The sequence below is a fragment of the Neodiprion pinetum genome, chromosome 5 (genome assembly GCF_021155775.2).
Source record: "Neodiprion pinetum isolate iyNeoPine1 chromosome 5, iyNeoPine1.2, whole genome shotgun sequence".
Taxonomy (NCBI): domain Eukaryota; kingdom Metazoa; phylum Arthropoda; class Insecta; order Hymenoptera; family Diprionidae; genus Neodiprion; species Neodiprion pinetum.
Genome location: NC_060236.1, coordinates 4392594 through 4414250, shown reverse-complemented (window position 1 = coordinate 4414250; position 21657 = coordinate 4392594). Strand labels below are relative to the sequence as shown.

Here is a 21657-nt window from a genome sequence, read left to right as displayed (position 1 = left end):
GGCGCCCCGACGCCCAAAACCGACGTCGAACTGAATGCGGGGTGGCGTGCGTCGCTGGTTCGACGCGAGGCGACGCGACGCGAACTTCGGGACGGGTGGTTAAAGAGGAAGCCAAAGAGAAAAGGGGGGGAACCAGATATCCTAGGATACGGAAACGCGATACGACGATGTCTTTATTCTGTTTTTTTTTTTTTTTGCTTTTTCTACACTGAGAAAAATTTCATTTCTTATAGTAACTAGAAAAATTCAGTAAAACAGATATCGTTAAAAAAACTGTTTGAATATCGTTGGAATTAGGAAAAACGAGGTACGCGTAAACATTTTGCGCTGTCGTCGATCCTTTTTTGGTTATTGCAACGCTGAATCAGTTTCTGAGGTTTACTCTACTTTTTTGGTTAAACAAGGCTTTAACGTCAATTTGTTCTTGCAAGAAAATATAGCAACAGTGATCGTAATGAGAAAGAATAACAACGGATACTAGACTTTCCGGTGACAGCCGGAAAACTAATTTTCATTTTGTACCGAGAACTATATTTTTCGATTGTGGTAAAAAATGAAAATAGTTAAGGACCGAGCACTAAACGGAACTAAAATTTCTCTCAGTGTATAATTTACAGCATGGTTTTTGACAAGATTTTTCTCCGTATTAGGACGATATTGACGCGTCGCTCGAAATTGACATTTTTGTCGGGCGGGGTTGAAATTTCGAATTTGAAGAGTACCGAAGGCGCCAAAGTCCGAATTTTTTGGTGGCAAAACTTGCAAAGAAATCAAACTCGAACGAAACGTCAACGTTATGTCAAATTGTATCACCACTCGGTGACCGATGAAAATTCAATAAACAGACATTAATTTTCTGCAGTGATGATGAAAAGCGTATAATTTGTACATTCGTCCGATGCGACGACGACGAATAATTCGGGTGCTAATTTGTGAGTTGAAAAAACGAAATTCAAGTATCGATCGAGCGATTATTTCGGGCTGATAACATTTTTCATTCCATTTTCAAACACGAGATTCGCGTTGTACAAATTTCTATAATTGTACAACTATCAACATCCGACTTCGAACGATAATTTTGTGAGACTCGTTAGTTTCGAACGGATAATCGACACGGGAACATTCGTTGAAAAATAAATCTGTTTAATAACGATGGATTATTAATTGCTGTCGTTATTATTAATATAACAGTGACCTTTCAACGAATTACTCGATCCTCGTAATGAATTTTTTAATGCTATAACCACGACGCTGCGGCGCAATGTGATGAATTTTGATATTCCGTTATACCTGTCAAGCTGTGAGAACAGTCCTCGAGCTGTCTCGACCCGGCAGCTTATCATCTCTCCCTAATCGAGTATAGACGTAATTAGTATATTGCCGAGTGGCGTAGCTCTGCACTGAAATTTCTACGTGTACGTACATAGAGAGTCTAACCTAACCTGACCCAACCCAGCCTCAAATTCAAAACCACCCTCTCTCTTACTCTCGCGGTAATATAAATTAGAACGGGAAGATAATTACTTTCACAAAATGACGCAACGATTCCCGCAAGTGCTAATGTGTTCGGTAAGTACATTCGTTCCGGAAACCCGAGATTTTGTAAAACGTCAAGAATTTAAAAGAGGGAGCAAACTGATCAGATATTTAAAAAAATAAGAACAATTTTCTCAAACATTAAGCACATCGTGTCAAAGGCGTGTAGGTGAGTAATTACAAAATGGCCTCTGTATTCTTCAGAACGTATTCAGTCCCTGCGCGTGTCTGAATTTCTCTCTCACTCTCTCTCTATTTCTATTTCTATTTACCTCTGTCTCCGCTTTTATAATACAGTCTTCAGCGAGGCTGCGTTTTAATGCAGAAGAAATAAGATGAATAAGAAGAAGAAAAATATATCGCAATTCGCAGAGATAAGAAATGAATATATGCGCAAAATACGATGCGAAGGAAGAATTGAGACGAGGAGGAACCCCTCGGTAAGATTTATCACGTCAGCGAAAATTCTTTCGCATAGCTCGAAAGTCAGACGCATTTAAATTCGCGTATACACGCGTGTTTTGACAGTTTTACAAAAGTTGCGAAAATCGGCGGTAAAAAAGAAGAAGAAGAAGAAGAAGAAAACATATTTTTATTTCTTCCGCAGCAGTTTCCTCTCGGCTCGCTTTTCCCTTCGACTTCTCGATCGCCTGCACAGGCATTCAAAGTAATTTGAGCGTATAAAAAGTGAGGCGAAAAGTTGGTTCAATGTATAAAGTAACGTCAAAAGTCAGTACGTGTAAATCAATCCGATAGCCAGTCGATTTCCTTTACAAAATACCTAAACTTTTCCCCATTTCAATCATCAAAATTACTCTCTTTACCAAAGAGGGCAACGTAATATCGTATTTCGATTCGACACTTCATTCGCTCATCGATTCGAATACGTTTCGTTGTTAAAAAAATTCTAACAACAACTGTAACTATTTCTTAATATTCCCCGAACATATTCTTCCCGATTTTCCCAGAACAACTAACAACAAACAACGAAACAAGCCGGGAATTTAAATCTCAAGAAGTATTTCCGGAACGATTCTACTCCCGCGATGATCCTCGCTACAAATTCGCATTTGAAAATAAAAAACAAGAGAAACAAATGGAAAAAAAAAGCAACAACAACAATAAAACACACCGCTACCGTCATATTTCCGTTACTTTTTTTTTGTTTCTTTTTCCATCTGTTATCAGCCAAATGTCACTCTCGCAATTAAGGCTACATTAAATGTGACGGGCGTGTGTAACAATAAACAGCTTCCAGTATAATTGCTCGAGTGTCAGTCGAAAAATAATAATGAAAGTAATAATAGGCGGAACCTCGGTCTCTATGAAGAGGGGGCGTTGCCACCTGTCACTGATTATCGCTTATCGCACAGTCAGCGCGTGGTGGTGGTGGTGGTGGTGGTGGTGGTGGTGGTTGTTTGATAGTTGGTCAACGGGGTCTAAAAGCGTCTAACAGAAATCTGGCCTCCGTATTTCATCCTCTCCCGGGAGTTATTGCCGTTGGGCGGATGCCCCGATAACGGCTTCGTCCTCCTCCTCCCTCCTCACCCTCCTTTCCTACGGCAGCGTGCCCGTTTCAGCTGGACCCAACGAATCACACGCTCTTCGCGAACAGACCATGTTCGAAGTACAACGTGGATACATACGTGTTATACGTATAAGTAGGTATATACAGGTAGCGGGAGAAGAAAGAGAGAAAGAGAGAAAGAAAGAAGAAAGAAGAAAAAAAAGAAAATACGTATGTGACGGATTTTCTTTTTTTTTTTGTTCTCTATTTACAATTGCTTATTTTTTGAAAAAATAATTGTCTCTCTATCGACGATCGTTACGATTAAATTTTCACGTTTTACGGCGTATGGATGATATAGGGTATAAAATGATATTCGTATGGGGAGATATTCGTTACGGCAAAGTATTTTGAAAATTTGAGAGAAACTTGAGTAAGGAGAAGATATAATTTGGAAAAATAATTATTGTTTCAAAACGTGAGGAATGTTTTTTTCGTTACACAATAACCTAAGAAAGTATATGAATGACGCGAAACGTCGCAAAATATTGTTTCGAAACTGAAGCAACTTTGTTTTTTTTTTTATTCACACTACGACGAAACGTTGAAAAAATTTTTTAAATCCGATACGACGGTACAACGTCTTTCCATGGGCGGGAAATAAATTGGCCACAAAAATGGAGGCGATGAAAAGGCGTCGAATCAACCGCAGAGTGATTTAGGATTGTAATTTTGGAAACAAGTTTTATGGCAAAAAAAAGAGTCCAATTTCGCAAAGTGGATAAACTGTTATTTGAACGGGAGATCCTGTAATCACAGGAATCCTGCGATAATTTCTCCTCAGGTTTTTTCTTACATTCTTCGCCTGACACTTTGGCAAATTTTTTTCCCACTCCCATTTCCGTCTTGTGTTTCATTCGACTTCTTGCGCCTCCGAGCTCTCCACGTTTTCTTTCCACAAGAATTCGCGCGCGCGCGATCATTATCAGGAACGGGAAACAGCCGTTTGCTTTTGCCTCGTTTGACTTCCGGAAGATCTCGCCGCTGCCTAATCGTCCCGAGATTTCGGGGGGATGCGATCCTTGTATTTTTCCACCAAGATTTTCCGGAGCCCTCGGTGGGTGGAAAAAGGCGGCGGTTCCACCTCCAGCGATTTCCACAAATCGTCGATGATTTTTAAGATCGTACGAAAGGATACGGCGAAGGGTATCTGGCAGGCGGCGTATATCGAAAGGCAATTCCACATCCCCGCGTATCCGGTATGGTGGAGTATTATACGGGCGAAACGGTAGAGGCCGATTTTTCGCGACTCCGTCGTCATCAGCTGAACGATTAGACGAAAATTGAGGTCAGAGAAACGAACGTAAAAAATCGCAGGGCCATTCGCTGGCGGAATAGTGATAAAACTTAGAGTTGGAAATCGAATTGAAAATTATCAGGGGTTGGATGTTTTTTTTTTTTTCTTTAAGAAACGAGAAACCGGTCCACGAAATCATTGAAAATCATTTTGCAAGTCTTGCGGTAAACGCAACATGGTTTCGTATTCTTCAACTTTTTATTTTTACCTTCGTCTCTTGTCGTTTGAAATTTCTGAAACTTCCATTTTATCGACGAGTGATTTTCAGTAGTTTTCTATGATTCAACCAAATTTTCAACAGTATTATGATAATTGCATAAAAAGCTAAGGAATCATTGATAATCAACGAAAGTTACAATGTCAATAAATTGGAACCAGACATTTTATTTCAATTTGAATGACCGCTTAGAAAATTCGTTCGATTCAAATCCGAATAACTGCTTTTGAAAATGAGTTCATCACGGTGAAGCATTGAAAAATCTATCTACGGTATATTGGCAAATCTTTTCGGTGAAGAAAGAACTAGGAAAAAAAAAAAACGTTGAAGGAACTACATTGGTCAGAAGCTACAAACCCTGTTAAAATTCTCTAACTTCGATGAAACAAGAATTGGTTTCATTATTGAAACAACTCTGATTATTTATCTGCCCTGCAGATTTGATAAAAAACTTTATCTCGTCAGTTTTTTTCGATATTTCCTTTGACAAAGCTGATTTAAACCCTCGGTGTGTGAACAATTTTTTTTACAACTTTTGTCTGTACACTTTTTCCAAGTGCTCCAAGTTTTACAGAGATTGGAGGAAATTCAGGGTTTTTACTCAAAGTGTCAACTAAAAAATTTTGTAAGTATCGTTAAGAAAAATTAACATTCAAAAACCGACGGTTCCCTAAAAGAACCAGTTTTCACACAAAGGGTTAAAGTACTCGTGAAAGATATCTCCGATTTGATTTCTTTTCCAATATATTACAGTAGACCAAAAACTAAGCGACACGTATTTCTTTTATTCACCGTTAAACATTTTAAAGGGGGTGAAACCAAATCCAACGTAAAGCATGTCAAGGAACGATTTGACAGTTTCAACCACAAAATCGTAATATTTCTTACAGAACCAGTAGAACTGGAAAAGTTTTCTCACAACGAAAAATAGAAATTAAAAAAACTGCTAAATCTTCCTTTGACAAGCCTTAATTTGGAAGTGCAGTCTGACCCCCCTTAAAGTGTTTAATGGCAGATTACAAAAAAAACAAAAACATGTGTGTTATAAAAACTGAGTGGTTAACCTGGAATCTATACTTGAGAAGATGAAACGGCTGCGTAAGAAACACGCCGACTAAACGGCTGACGATTTTTCCGCAAATTAGGGAAACGGCGATGGGATTTTCGTCGGGCAAGTGACGTTTGCTGACGATGACGAGCTCGGCGTAAAGGGCGAACTGCATGGCGCAGACGAGGGCCGCGTGTATGGTGGTGGAAAAAAGACCTCTGTAGACCCCCGTGAATCCATGGGTCTTCCAAACCTCCCTCAGCTCACGTTTCAATCTCCCCTTCCGCCATTTATAGTTATCCACGTCCATCCTCGTGAGGATAAAATCAGCGGGCACGCCTGCGCGTGGAATTGAAGGGAAATAAAACGATCTTCATTCTTGCAAGAAGTAATTCGATTGCAATTACACCATCGTGTTGAAACCGCCGCGATCGGTGGTAAGGTTTGAAAACAGTGATGAAAATCTTCAAATATTCAAATTTATCACCAATAAATGATCACTTGGGTTTGGAATATCTCGAAAAAAGAATGTCTTCTTCTATTCGAAAAAAAAAACGTCTTGTTTTAATCGGCTTCCGATAAAATGAAAGAGGAAACAAGAAAAAAATCAATCGTTCGCGAAAAGAAAAAGTCACTTCACCATCCGAAGAGTTCATAAATAGAACGACGTTGTTTTTGCGTAACAAGATTGAATAAGAAAAACGTGAGAAATTTGAATAATTGATTTCCAGCGAAGAAAATAAAACGTATAAAATATACGTAAGACTCTACGCAACGGTTTTGCCGATCTTGTTTTTCGTTTTTTTTTTTTTTTTTCTTTCTTTTAGGTTATCTTAGGCGAAATCCGGACCGATCAGGCTGGACGTAAATCCAGCGACGACCGCGGTGGACGCGAAATTGGCAGCGGTGAAAGAAGCGGTGTCCAAGAGACTGTCGGTGAGGCTGGTGAAGATCCCGAGACGAACGGTCGTGGAAATACCGTCCCTGACTAAACGGACGGCTCCCCCATAACGGAGTCCGTATATTCCGTAAAGCCGAGGAACGAGTTTCCGGTAATTCAGGCCGGTTGGGAAGTGGCGGAGGTGAGTGGAGGTCAGGGGGTAGAGAACGAGGGTGGCGACGGTACCTGAAGCAGGGAAGCGGAAAGAAAGAGGAAGAAGATCCTACGGCGTGACGGAAAATTGGGTATAAAAATTCAGGCGGCATACGCGAGCCGTCGAAACAGTCGGTTTTTACCGATTTCGCGAGTCAAATGATACCGAGACTGGAAGAAAATCGTCCGCAGTTGCGATTCTCATTGACCGTGAAAAACAAATTTTATGTACGTGATACGTACACTGTACACAAAGATCACGATTTGTAACATAACAATACATCGAACGTATTTTTTTTCCTAAGACGTCGAATTGGTCAAATAAAAAAGTCGTCGGATAAACTTGTCAAACATCAACCGAAGACTCGATATTACGATTACGGATCTTCTTTGTGAAGTAAATTGGTATTACGAATAACGTGAGCAGCGGAAAAAAAAATTTTCTTCACAATTCTTCGTACATTGAAAACAATTGTGAAAATGTGAAAAATCAAACGAGCGCGACATTCCACGTAACGTGGAACGCTCACTTTTTCACAGACTCTTTCGTTCAACTTAAACAAACTTTTTTGAGGATGCGACGTTGAAGAATCGCGAGTTTTTTTTTTTCTGACACACCCTAATTTATATGTAGGTATAGTAGGGTGGTCCTTAAAGTCATTTTTGAATTTCGACCCTCTTACCCCCCAAATCGGTCTTTTTGGGTCCCTGATTATACGAATATGGATTCGAAATTTCAAAATTCAATATAGCAGATCGAATTTGGCAAAACAAAGTGTGACTTTTGGGATGTTTGTTCGCCGTATTGGTTCGGCCATTTTGAATTTCAAAATTTCGAGTTCACATCTTCGTAATCATCGCCCCAAGAAACCTCCCCATATATCAAATATCATCCGAGTCCGTCGGGTAGATTTACCGTCCCCTTAAAGAGGGTTAAATGGGAAAATCAACCCTCTTTGGGGCACGGCTTTGGAGTTGAAGTAAAAATGTGAAAAAAATTAGAGATGAATTTTTGAATTAGATATTTGGAGCCGATTTGAGGTACGAGTCGGTCGAAATTCAAAAATTGCATTCTCGAGGACCGACCTCTAAATTGTTTAGGTATACGGATATGACGTGAAAAAAACATTCGGAATACCGATGGCTGAAATCTGTAGATGACGAATCTGGAGAGGCGGGTTTTATACCAGCTATAATACCCAAGGGTTCGAAGAAGAAATTCCCCGGCGCATATCTCGCGTGCTAACCTGATATCCCGGTGAGCATAAATTTGGTAAAAGCGGTCTTGGCATCCTGACGGTTCTCGTACATGAAACGGGCCGGATGTTTCTACTAGACATCGTAAATCTTGATGAAAATTTATATATTTTTCTCTTTCATGCGTACGTGTATTAAATATATATTATAATTTTTCTGATCTTCCGATTTTTTTTTTCATCGTTATTTTATTTATTTATTTATTTTTTTTAAATTTATTTCCGTCGATATTAGACGATTTTTGTACACCTTCTTTACACGACTTCCTTCGTACACGTCAATAACGTGTGCTCGGCTCAAAGTTATGAAAATTTAAATTCGACAGATAACCAACGAATTTTGACAACGTTTTACAGTGCGATGAAAATCACGAAATTCGTCTTATTGGACGAAAACAATTAGCGAGCGATACGACGACGTGATGTTGCCAATTTCAGAGAAACTAATGAACTGAACTTTACCGGGATGGATTGATGAAAATTTCTTTTTTTTTCTCTCTCTCTTTCCTTCCCCTTTGACTCGAAAAACTCGATGCATTTTGATATTACACGGAATTGCAAATACACTTGACTGTGTCGGATAAATAATTTAAAAAATTAAAAGAAATGGAAAACATTGAAACTTCGCTAATATTTAACACGATTCGGCATAGCCAACAATATTATAGAGTATAAAAATTGTTATTTTCGAATTCTACCGCGGCAGCTGAAAACGACGTTGAAAAGACTTCTCGACGAAAACTGATTTAAATTTAATTTAAATATCTTTTAAAAAAGGAGGCCGGCTTGCCGATAAAGGTCGAGTGAATCAGTGGGTTGCAAAAAGCAATCTTCGGTGTGGAAAAAAAGAAGACATAAACGACGGTTGACACGTGCAGCGCTTCTGGTAGACCCGTGCATGTGTTTCGTATCGCATGGTGCAAACAGACACGGGTTTGTTCCCTCCAAACACGAAGCCGGAGGGCTAGACCGAATACAAAATGAAACGAGGATGGAGAAGCTGTGAATAAGACGCTCTGTGATAAACGGAACATTCGAGACGATTTAATTTTACGATTCCATTCTCATCCCTGCGTTCCAAAAACTTTGCAAGTATACTACGAAACGTTTATTTTTTCACAGTAAAGAAACTGTCGAAAAAACATGTTTTCTTCTTTCTTCTTGACGCAGTTTCTGAGAATCTTGAATCTGATAATGAATTTTGTATTTGGAGAGATCGGACATTTTTGCAGAAAAAAAAAAGAAACAGATTGGGGCGGATTTTTGTTCCGTTCGCAGTGAGTTGTGCACAATTCTAATACAAAGGTTTAATACGAAAAAAATGATAAAATTGATGGATACATTATTTCGAAACGGTGAGGATTAAGGTTGTAAGAATCGGAAGAACGCTTCTAAGACGTTAAATTGAAATTGCATCTAAATGGAAATTTCTATCTCCTAGAAAAACTTAAAAAACACAAATTTACAGTCAATTCGATTTACCTCACTTTTTTCGCCTGTACATTCTAAACCAAAAGCTTTCCCGCTACCATTTTCGTCTAAAAATGTTCGTTTCCGAACAAAGAACTAATGTAAAAAATTTCAAGACAATCAATTGTCGCTATTGATTCGATAATTGGGTTTCCGCGTTAAAAAAAACTCTGAAACTCAGTGAAAGATAATTTTTTTTTTTTTAAATCAGCAACGGCCAGGGCATTTTGGGGTGTAATGCCTTACGTATAAACGAAACCCGCGTGAGATTCGTTTGCGAAATCTCTTCCGTCCGTCGAGTTTTCGAGGCGCAGGTGTCGGCCGGAAGAAGGCCTCGCAGCCTCGCTTCCGAAAGCGAGAACCGTTGGTTCCGCCCCTGCGTAACTTGCCCAGCATCAGCATCAGCATCAGCAGCAGCAACAGCCGGTCGGATTGTTTAGCCAAGATACCGTTTATCATTCAGCACCGAGTTTCTTACTTTATCGCAGGGCCGGTTATCGCCTATCGGGTACGTTACACGCTGCATCCGCGTCGCGACGCTTTGGCCCAACATCCGTTCGCCACGTTAAGCTTGCGGCGCGGCAGAGGAAGCTCGGTGCGTGGTGTAAGTGTAAGAAAAAAGTAAAAAAAAAAAAAAGAGAGAGAGAGAGAGAGAGAGAGAGAGAAAAAAAGAACGGAGGAGGCATCAATTCCCCGTAGAGATCCAACGATAAGCGTTTGAGGGGAAAAATTGAGAGAGCTTGCAGGCGTCGTTCGTTTTTTACAGGGGCGGGGTTGAAGTTCCGAATTTGATAAAGCTCCGAGAGCGCTTAATTTTGAATTATTTTTTCGGCGATACGAGGGAGTGAAGAAACCAAACTTTGGAGAAACAGCGAATTTCGAATGGTTGGAAACACCGTGGATCAATGTTACGTGATGCGAGATTTCGAAAATTCAAGTTACGAAAAGTTAAGTTCCGATGGAGTGAAATTCCAAATATTAAAATATACTCGCACAGCGTAGTTTATTCAACAATTGGGTGTGAAAAATCAGAATTACCAGGATACCCAACGTAAAAAATATCGAAATTCCTAAACAAAGATAGATCAAAGTGGTGAACTTTCACTGAACTGAAAATCATGGATCACTCGTAATTTCGATGTTTCGGATTTTAAATTTTTTTCATTCTCGCACTTTCGGAACTTTGACTAATCAGAGTTGTATTCTTTTATGATAAAGGCAGAAAAAATGGCACATAAAATTGCGTGCACGTATATTCAAAAGTATTCGTTCGTTCGTTCGATCATATATTGAAATTATTAAATAGTCTTCCCTCGGGTTTCTTGTTTTAAAATTGTCTCGAGACGTATCTTTTATTTAAAAAAAAGAGTTTTTCTTACGTTTGACTTAACTTTGAGAATCACGTTGTGAAGGTCTTCGAACAGATGTGTGGCAGTAACAGCGACTCGTTTACGAAGCAAGGATCCACTCTCCCTTTCGATTTTAACGATATTCCGATCAATTTTCATCGTAATTCAATATTGCTTCTTTGACACTTATTATTCACAGTGAGAACCTCCCTCGCCATCTCTTCTTTTCAATTTTTATTCACGTTCTACAATTATATTCAATATTTTCATCAACACGTTATCGAAGATGGAGAATCAACACGTCGTGCTACGTAGATCGTTCGAATGAAAGAAAGACTCTCTCCGAGAAGACAAGTGGAATTAGACGAAGTTGTATTTATTTACCACGCGGTTGACCCAACGAGTCAAATTATACTTGGTCGTTGTTTTGATTTTAAGTAAATATACTCGTATCGTTACAACGTGTATTATATACACGTATAAAAGGGGTGAAAATAACACCGAGAAAAATTTCTACGTCGTGCACTCGCCGCACGATCCTTTATTTATTATTTTTAACCTTTCAAGCTTAAATCGTGGTTCCGCTTAGAATATAAAAATTAGTTTAACGGTATAAGCAATAGTATGAACAAAAAAATCTAATACCTATATTTACAATTATAATTGTTACGGCAAAATTGATTGTTTTATTTATTTTTCATTTCCAAATGAAAGTGGAAAAAATTTATCAATCGTACGGCAACGAAAGTCGCTGAAAAATTAATTACCTGCGATTATTGGCAAGAATCGTTCATCGTGAGAATCTAGAGTTAAATGTATCATATCGGATGGAAATATTATCCGCACGTTTGCCTCCGAGCAGACTCGGATAAATCCGAGTGCCAATTATCGGCATCGACGGTTCCTTGGATCGTTCTCACGCTTTGAATCCGTGGACGATGACGATAACAATAATAATAGTAATAATAATAATGGCAATAATAATAATTGTCATGCAGAAAATTCTTCGATTTCGTTATCGGAAAATAACGTGTGTCTGGAGCGCGAAGTCTCGGGATTACAGAGAGAGAGAGAGAGAGAGAGAATTGAGGGGAGAATGAAAGAGACGCGGAGGAAGAGCGCAGGATTAATTAAGACGGTGTTAAATCCGGCGTGAAACGGGTTCTCAATCAAACTCCGGTCGCTCCGGCGTCCCGATGTGTTTATGCCGGGAAATTGGAGACCAAGATCATCCGCGCAATGGTTTCGTATCCTGGAATTGAAAGCGCTGCGCGTGACAGAATCGTGTTAAACGATGACTTTCTCGCCAATTTGTACAAGTGGAAATGTAACTGCAATAACGCGGTTGATAACCGAGGTGAAGAATTACGATAATCGTGTAAAAGTAAATAGTTTAATAAATAAAAAGACGTTTGAAAAATCTGCGCACACGTTTCAAGCACTTGACTGTAAAGCCGCTCCTTATAATTAAGCCGGCTGGCCGGCTTCGCGATGATTAAAGAACCGTTAATTAATCCGACGTCGAGTTAAATGCGAACGCGTGTGTGTTTTTAAAAGCGTAAACGCGTACCTTGACAAATCGTAATTATTATCTATAGGGAATTTCCAACAAGAGAGAATTCGCGAATTTACTCCCGATGTAAAAACATATCGTTCATTCCAGATGCGTGGCTTGTAACACGATGCTCGTCGAATCGCTGACATGTTACGATCATCCCTTCGATGTGAAACACGTGTCGCAGTATCGGTCAAGTTTTCTCGTTAATCAAGTATCTGCCAATATATTTTCAATCGCTTTCTAATACACTCCGTTTTTCCCCGCTAGAGAGATTTTTCGAGATTTTCATTCCAGTGTTTTTCATTTATCTCGCGACTTTTTTCAACAGCTGAATAGTGGCTTGTACTCTGAGAAAAATTTCGAATAGTAACGGATACCAGACTTTCCGGTAACGGCTAGAAAACTAATTTTCATTTTTTACCTAGAAGCATATTTTTCTATTGTGGTAAAAAATGAAAATAGTCAAGGACTGAGCGGTAACCGAAACCAAAAATTTCTCTCACTTTTTTGTGGTTGTCCGATATTCAAGCCTTTACCACGATCAGACGATATTGTATTAGCGATATCTTTCATCGTCATTATTGAATCGAGTGATGTACGAAAGTGAAAAATGACGTATCCTACAAAGTCGAGAGTTCTCCTGGCACGTTCACGTATCGCGCGGTTGTTTATATTCTTAAGTCACACCGTGATACCACGAGTGGATTATCGGCACAAGTACGTGAGAGAATGAGAAGTAGAAAACAGAACTTGTAATAACAGTAACAGCCCGAGTGTCGAGAGTTGAAAATTTGTTTATAATACACGTTATACGCACACTCGAGCTTGCGATTCGGTTCGAGTTTACAACCTGGCACCTAACAAACCCGAAAGCCATATCGAGTTTCGTTCTTCTGAAAAACGACGATGAGTTTCGTCGCACGAAAAAATGTATTATGTAATACTTCTGACTGTTAATTAACATTCGTTGAATTATTTCGAAATGACGCAGAGCTTTGAAACGCGTTTGAAATGTTTGTTTATTATCCTTTTCTTGTTTTTTTTTTTTTTCTTCAAGCAGTTCTTTAGCGATAATCCTTTCTATCGTGAAACGTTTCAAGAAACTTAGAATCGAATCTGAAAAAGCAATTCCAATGGCTGATATCAACGGTCCGAAAGTAGTGACGAAAAGAAGGCGAAATTTTCTTTTTTTTCTACGATGATTTTACCGCATTATCTGAGTTACAGAGATTCGAATGATCGATGGAGAAAAATTTATTCTGTTTTAAATTCCACGTAGATTGTAAAAGATAAAAAAAAAATGACTCAATCCAATCCCTTTCGATTTTAGCCCAAATCGCTGTATAATACAATTCATTGTTTCATACATTGTATCGACGTTGATAAAATAAATCGCAAATTTCACTTATAAAAATATGCTAAAAACCGTTTTGAAAAAGTTAAGAAAAGAAACAGCAATAAAATCGGCACAGTATTAGAAATACTTAATTTTGATTTATAAAACCCCGAGACAAGTATTCTCCGCTATTTTTCGGGGTAAAAAGAAAAATAATTTCGCGTTTAACAAAATCGTCCCTGTATCGACAACTGAGAATAAAAAAGAAAAAAAGAAAAAAACATATTCGAGGTAAAGAACCGCAGGGTTATCTTTTAGGTATATTCCCTCCACCTCGAGCAAACAATCGTGGGTGCAGCAGCAGGCCAAGGGTCTCGAATCGCACTCTTGAGCCGTTCCCAGAAGTTTGCCGAGAATCCGACAAACTCATGACACACGTTACAAAGCCCTGAACATGCAGCCACAAGAGCCAAGGCGGCTGGTAGGAAGAAGGTTACAATCTTTACAATAGCCAGACGTTCACGAACGCAAGGGAAATGGGACTAAAAACCATATGGTTTTCGGTATCCTCGAGACGACGACGACGACGACGGTTTAGCCGGCATGGCAATGGTAAACAGACGCGAACCGACGACGCCTCCGTCGTAAAACAGAAACGGACCGTCGCGTCGTTCCGCAGCGTTTTTCCTCGAAGACTCCCTGCGGCGACGGGGGAAAAAAATAAAAAAAAAAAAAACCCTCCAATACCGCATAAATCGAATCCCGCAAAAGTTTCACGTGATTCCGGAAAAATACACGTTGCAAAAGCAAAACGGAGAAATAAACTCTGGCCGCAGATTTTTCGAGCGGATTAATTTCGAGGTACTCCTGAAATTCCGTACGCAACGGTACCGTCCATTTTAAATTGACCTACCTACGTAATAAAGGGGCTAAAACGAAATTTTATCGTTTGTCCCTACCCAGAGGGTGGAGAGTGAAAAAAAAAAATTAGTCTTTTTTTTCAAGACACGATTCGATTATCTATATACTTCACTATCGGTATAGTATAAATATGTTTGTTTCAACTATCAACTTTTATCTGTCTACATTTTATCGATATTAAAATAAACGATAACACCGGTTAACACGAATTTTGAATCTAGGTTCTAGATGTCAAATTTCAATTTCCTCGACGTAACTGATAAAAAATGATGACAATAATAATTTTATTATATACAGTCTGTCTTTGTAAAGATCACCTATTTTCTCAAATATTTTCTTGTAAATAACAATAAATAACAAAATTCAGTTTCGCATTCAAAATACTTTTTCATTCAAAAATAACATTGTTTCGATTTTTTCATTGACTGAATAATTGATAATCACAGATCTTTAAATTTGAAATAACACTCTTCTGGCCGCAAGTTCAAACTTTTTCAGAAATATTAACGTTTAATATCACTTAACATACAATTAATAACAATAGACAAATCCCAGGAACATAATCTCTGTACACTTGTACGTTGCTAACGAAATTATTAAATCGTCGTCATTTCTCCCAAGACTAAAAAATCTAACTTCAACGGTTAGGGGGTACACAATTTTCCATTTATTTAACGCGTGACAAATAAAATATAACAATTAACTCGATCCCCCGGCCCAAAAAAGCAATGTAATTTTTTTCCAAAAAAATGTAATACCTAACCACGAATTCGATTTTCTTTTTGCTTTTTTTTTTTTTGCGTTTTTCTTCCAACACCCCCGAAGGAGACACGTTAAAGTATTAAGCATGAAAATAATATCCGTACAACGTGTGTAGAGTATGAAAAAATCGTCGAAGCAGAAAACGAGAGAAGCGAAGGGAACGTCATTTGACACGAGGAGCAGCGGTTTGTTGGCACTGGGTGAAGGGGAGGATGACCCACGGCTGGTTATCGGTCCGACCAGCCCCAATGGCCGACATTTTCCTACCCGGAAAATGCCCCGCAGGTCGACGAAAAGTACCGCGAGAGCTGTTAAGCAGAAGCGATGTTTGTACGGGTCGCGTCAATTCGTGCTACGGTAATACGTACAAGGGAAGATCATCCCTTTCGTTAAAAAGTAACACCCACGATTATTTGTATGATTGCAAATTAGGGCGAGTGAGTCGCGACTGAAAGTGAATCTGTTTTCGAAATTTACGCCGAGTCGTTTGAAAATTATTAAATAAAATTTAATCAGGATCGTGTAGCAGTTCTACCCTTACCGACCGAGCAAACTCACCCTTTTTCTTTCTGTAACGGATAAACGAATGATCGAAAAGGGTTGGAATTTCGACGGTGCGTCGCACTTTCGTAACCGAATTCGTGCAATATTTACGTCGGTGAACGAAAATTAGAAATTACAATAATTTCGTGTACAAAAGATGCTGTGAAAAAAGAAGAAGAAGAAGAAGAATAATAATATAGGAAGAAAATGCGTGAGTTTACTTTGATAAATCTGACCCTTGATAGATTCGTTCGATTTCACTCTACGATGATTCGATTCGGTCGGAAGACTATTTTTCACAAAGTCACTGCAGCAAATTTTCTTCCTATTTTTATTTTTTTTATCAGTTGTCAATTTGAAACTACCATTGCCAATTTGTCCTGAAGCAAAAACAAAGAAAGTGTTTCAGCGAATTAGTGGAAAATAGTCTTCTGATTAAAATGAGCTACCGTATAATGAATTCGAACGAATCAACTATAGGTTTTTAACAATTTTTAATAGACTTCAAACGAATGATCTGCATCAATATCCAAGCTTTCGTTATATATAAACTTATATATCTATATTTGTATTTTCAAAGTTACACTTCGTAGTTTAAGAATACAGTATAAACTTGATAAATATATACTCAAACTTATATTATAACGTATGTTATAAATAAAATGATTAAAAATTATCGACCTTTGACGAACTTCTAGTACATCAACGGGTATTTTCGCTGACTTTCCTGAATCCGTAAAGCCACGATGAATTTTTATTCAGAGGGATATATACTCTCTCTAACAGGTATAATATAATACCTCTATTTTCGCTCTCACCGTCGTCCTTTGGCACTGCAGCATTGCAATGTGGTAGGAATGGTGCAGCTGCAATCAACGAGAATCGCTAATTTGTTCCCAGATACGCGTGTCGAAAAAAAAGAACAAGAAAAAGAAAAAGGGAAAAAAAGAAACCCGATAGTATAAAAAAGCTGGTGCCAACATGCGGACGTATCTGGAACTCGGACGAGTTGATTATACAAGGTGAACCGTCGTTTCTCATTATTCCTCCAACTCCACCAAAGCCTGCAGGGCTGTGCCACGGTAGGCGAGGATCGATGAGTTTAACCGGCCAGACTGCGGAGGGACGTTTGACTTTTTTTTTTTTATTTCTTCTTATTTTTCGAAAGGTGACAGAGAATGGAAAGGAAAAAAGAAATTCACACATGCTGGGAAGTTGCATTGGATTTTAATGAAAAGCTAGACAACAACGCCTCGCGAAGGTTTAACGAAACTCCAAACTGTATAAGGGTTAGGAAATACGTTCGTTTGGCCAAGGGGAAGGAAACGATTTTACTTTTCTACCAATGCAAGGGTCTGTGTCTTGTATAAGCTTGGCTGCAGGATCCTCTCACGAGATTGAATAAATTTGCAAAGAAAATAAGTTGCCAACTTTCAAGTTCGAAAGTTATACAGCTTATACCCTTCGGGCATAGACCTTCGGGTGCAAGAGTGCTAGAAAAAAGAGAGAGAGAGAGAGAGAGAGAGAAAAAATTTAACAAAATAAAGTAAAACGCACTAAAAGTCGGCTTAAACTTTAGTCTGCAACTTACGGTTAACCGCGATGAAACTAAATCCAACAAAACTCAATCAAACCGAAGTATCCAGTTCGCAGAAAAAAAAAAATTAATAAAAAATAAAAAATTACCACGAATAACAATGAAAAATTTTCCGTCTTCGAATTTTTTTACTCCAATCTATCCGCGAGTTTTCTGAGGCATTACCAACGTCTGTGACTGATGACCGGATCGTTCGTCCGTAGTATAAAAACGTGATGGGGGGAAAAAAAAAGTATATAAAGGTGTCAAATATAAAGAAGGAAAATGAATTCATTCGTCCCCCATTCTTCTGGTAGTTTGCCAAACCGCGAGTGGAATACGAAGAGGAGGAAAATATTGGACAGCGCTTAGAGTTGGCTCGCTCCAGATCTGATCCGGATTGTGATTGCACACGAATTTTTAATTTCCAACACGCGACGTTACCTGCCCTTGTATTACAGTACAGGTATACCGATCAGAATGTTTCGCCAAAAAAAAAAAATCAAGAAATCCCTTTTTTTTTGTCACTGCAGATTCTCCATGAAACTACTGTTTGTGATAAACAAAAAGTCACCAGCAAATTTCAGAGTAATCGCATATAATTTAGAGGTCCCGCTGTCGAGTTGATCTCGCGTGAAAATATAAAAGAAAATGCAAGAAATATGATGATACCTTTTTTTTTTTTTTTTTTGAGGTAACGATATTTCGTAAACAAATAAAAAAAAAAATGATGAAAACTTTTATTTCCATTGAATTTTCAAACGATTATTCTTGACTTGTCCAATTTTCTTCTCACTTTTCGTTCGGAATAATTCTCAAACCGTGCAGACATTGAATAAAATATCCGAGAGACAATTTTTGTACTAAATATTGTTGCCTGGAAAAAAAAATATGTCTCTCGATATATTTCATTCTCGTCTATGTATATTTCCGCGCGAAATCGACGGTAAGCATAGGCAAGCATTTATTTACACGTTATTACGCTTGTAAGAACGAAAACTCGAAAGCAGGACGTCTAAATCTTATCCAACGGAGTTCAAACTCGTAGAAGGATTTTTTTTTTTTTTCCAAGTGTTCGTTTTATTTTTTAAGTTAACCAATCTCATACCGACGCACAGTATAGATATACGTACACGTGTATTAGCAATCGAGGGTGAATCGGCGGGAATATTACACAGATTAAACCGTAATAATCAGAATAGATGTCACAACAATGACGACATCAATAATAATAATAATAATAACAATGATAATAACGACAACAACGGTGGTTGGAACGCGACGTGCGGTTCCCATTGTTTTGACATCATCGAGGAGTGGACTTCGAGTGGCATTCGAACCCTCTGTGTATGGGGGGGGGGGGGGGGGTTTACGCACGTAGCGTAGGTAGACATGGCCGAAAGGGGTAAAAGGGACGGGGTGAAGGAGGGGCGTGATTGGCTGGCATTGTCACCCTCGATCTCACCGGCGAACAATGGATCGGGTCACCCGCTTGTCCTTTACGCTTTGGGCCCTAACGAAGGGACACCGACAGACCTCCGGACGACAGCCGATCGACCGATCGACCGAAAGCCTCCGGCTATTGTTTTAGGCCTGCATTATACATATATAGGTACCTTCGTAATACGCGACCAAACGTGCGGCTTCTTTCTGCGTAATATATGTCGACCGGCAAGCACTCCTTTCGGCGTATAATAACGGTCTTGTTTTTTTATACCTCAAAAATTGTATTTGGGTTATACGGTGCCTTTTTCAGGGGTTTCGTACCCGAAGAGAAGAAAACAAGAACCCTTGCAGGAATCACATCGCTGATCGTCTTGCCGTCTGTCAGGAACATTTTTCTCAGGAACGCGTAGAGGTGTCAAGTTGAAATTAATACACTGAGAGATATTTTTAATTCAGTTTACCGCTCGGTCGTTAAATATTTTCATTTTTTTTAACATGATCGAAAAATATGGTTATACAAGTACCTACGTATAATGCAATGTAAGCGAAAAATAAATAATTATTTTCAAATATATTGAATATTATATATATATATATGTAGCGATATTTCACTCTAAAAATAAGTTTCCATATTCGGAAATAATTTAAATGAAATTTCTCAACCTTATCGCATATTGTACGATTATATTTTTATTTTTATTTCCGGTATGTTATGTATCAAAATACTTTTAACAACGAATGAATAGAGAAATGCGAGGGAAAAAAAAAAAAAAAAACGTAAAAAGTTCAACGCGTCACAAAGATGAAAGTGAATTTTGTTCTTATTAAACAGTTTTAATCGATTGGCGCCGTATGAATAAAAGACATTTTAACACGGTCTCTTATAAAAAGTACAAGACATAAAATTACGTGTGATAAAATCCTCGAGTCAAAGCTGTAAAGTACTTTAATACACGTTATATTACACAACTTACATGTACCTATAAAATATAAAGTAACCGTGAGTAATGAAGTAAGGTAAAAACGGGAAAACAGAACGAAAAGGAGAAAAATAGACAAACGCTGTGAAAATAATAAAAAAAAAGGAGTGAAATAAAAAAAAAAAAAAAAAAAAAAACTACCACGAGAGAAGACAAACAAAACTTTACAGCTCTCGCAAAGTTTAAAAGCAAGAGGTTAAAACGGGCCCGGGGTTGAGATAAACGTAAAAAGAAATTAAACAAGAAACAGAAAAAAAAAGAAAAGTGTGCGAGAGAGAAAGAGAGAGGGAGAAGTACATGAATAATTTAAATCCCGTCACCGGCGGATGTTCAAATTCACCTTCCGGGGCTTTCCGAGTTGTGGCAGTAGCCCCGTTTTTGCCTCGTTCAAACGAGACGCCCGTCGAAACGAGGAGAGGGTTGAAATTTTCGACCCTTGATCAATGCCCCTGCATCCTGGAGTGTACGAGGAGTACCTACGACACAACATATAGGAACGTTGCTCGGCGGGGAAGCGAATCTCTTTATAGTTTCCGCGACGGAAAAGTGACGTCGATAACTCGTAACCCGGGCTTTTAACGAATACTCGACACACCTCCCTTGCATCCTTCCCAAGGTGGGGGTAGGTGCTCCATCACCCCGTTCACCGTGATGCAGCTCTCAATGTGCACTCGTCGGTTCGTTGACCCCGTCAAAGTCAATTTACGAGATCTTTAGGACCCGAAGTGAGCCTTGCAGGCATTGGAGGCTGGTAGACGGAGCTGGAATTTAAAGTTTGACTTTGACTGGACAAACTGGGGAGGGCTACTTAATCGATTGGACCTTCGAGATTCGGGGTGGACTTTGTGCTTCTTTGAAAAACTTTGAAAGCCCAGCTGCCTCGCGGCTTCTCCGTGACTCTGGTCTCCAGAGCTTCCTCGGTCCCCCTTTCTTAATTCACTTTTTACTAAAGAAATACTCCAGAGGGTCTGTTTAGCGTCTTTACCGTCGCTTCGGCCCCTTCTCGAATACCAATTATGTACCACCGTGCCGGGTATGGGTGCTTGTCATTTCTCAAGTAGGTATGAAAAAAAAAAACCCAAGTCGCCGGTCTTTCCGGTTGTATGGGAAAATGGGGATTTCATACATTTCAAACACTGATTCACTTGAGGTAAGTGTACCAGTTATTGACCCTGTCACAATTATTTACCTTTCTTTCTCGCGTCTGTTTGATCCTTGCTTCTAAAATTACCAAAAAACAAATTTCTAACGTCTAACCGTCTAGCAATTTGTTTTAATCATCGAGACATTCACAATTCACGATTTTGGAAAATAAAAGGGTCGATAAAATTAGGTCTGAACGTGTCAGTAACTGGTAGACTTATCTTAAATGCAGAGAGATCGTTACCCCGAATGACTATTTAATCATTTGATTCGCAGATAGAAATTAGCTAAAGAACCTGACGAGCAATCTGATATTTTATTCCATAACCGAGGAAAGGAGAATAATAACTGCAAGAAGAACGGTAGGCGAAGAAGACGATGGAGACGGAGGGAAGAAAAAGCGTCAGGATAATAGAGCAAGAGAAAAGGATTCGAATGCAATTTAAACATGGTATCCAGTAAAAAATCTCCAACAAATTCAAGGACATTACAGAACATTTTCAAGTTATTCAAGGACGTTAAGGAGAAATAAAAATACACCGAAACACTGTACATAATC

At 38.8% G+C, this 21657-nt stretch overlaps 1 protein-coding gene across 1 annotated transcript in view; it reads right to left on the bottom strand.

The window, feature by feature from the left end:
- The window catches only part of LOC124218702 (matrix metalloproteinase-2-like), a 164057-nt gene that overhangs the window by 75884 nt on the left and 66516 nt on the right, over window positions 1-21657 (bottom strand). The gene's annotated exons all lie outside the window — the stretch shown is intronic.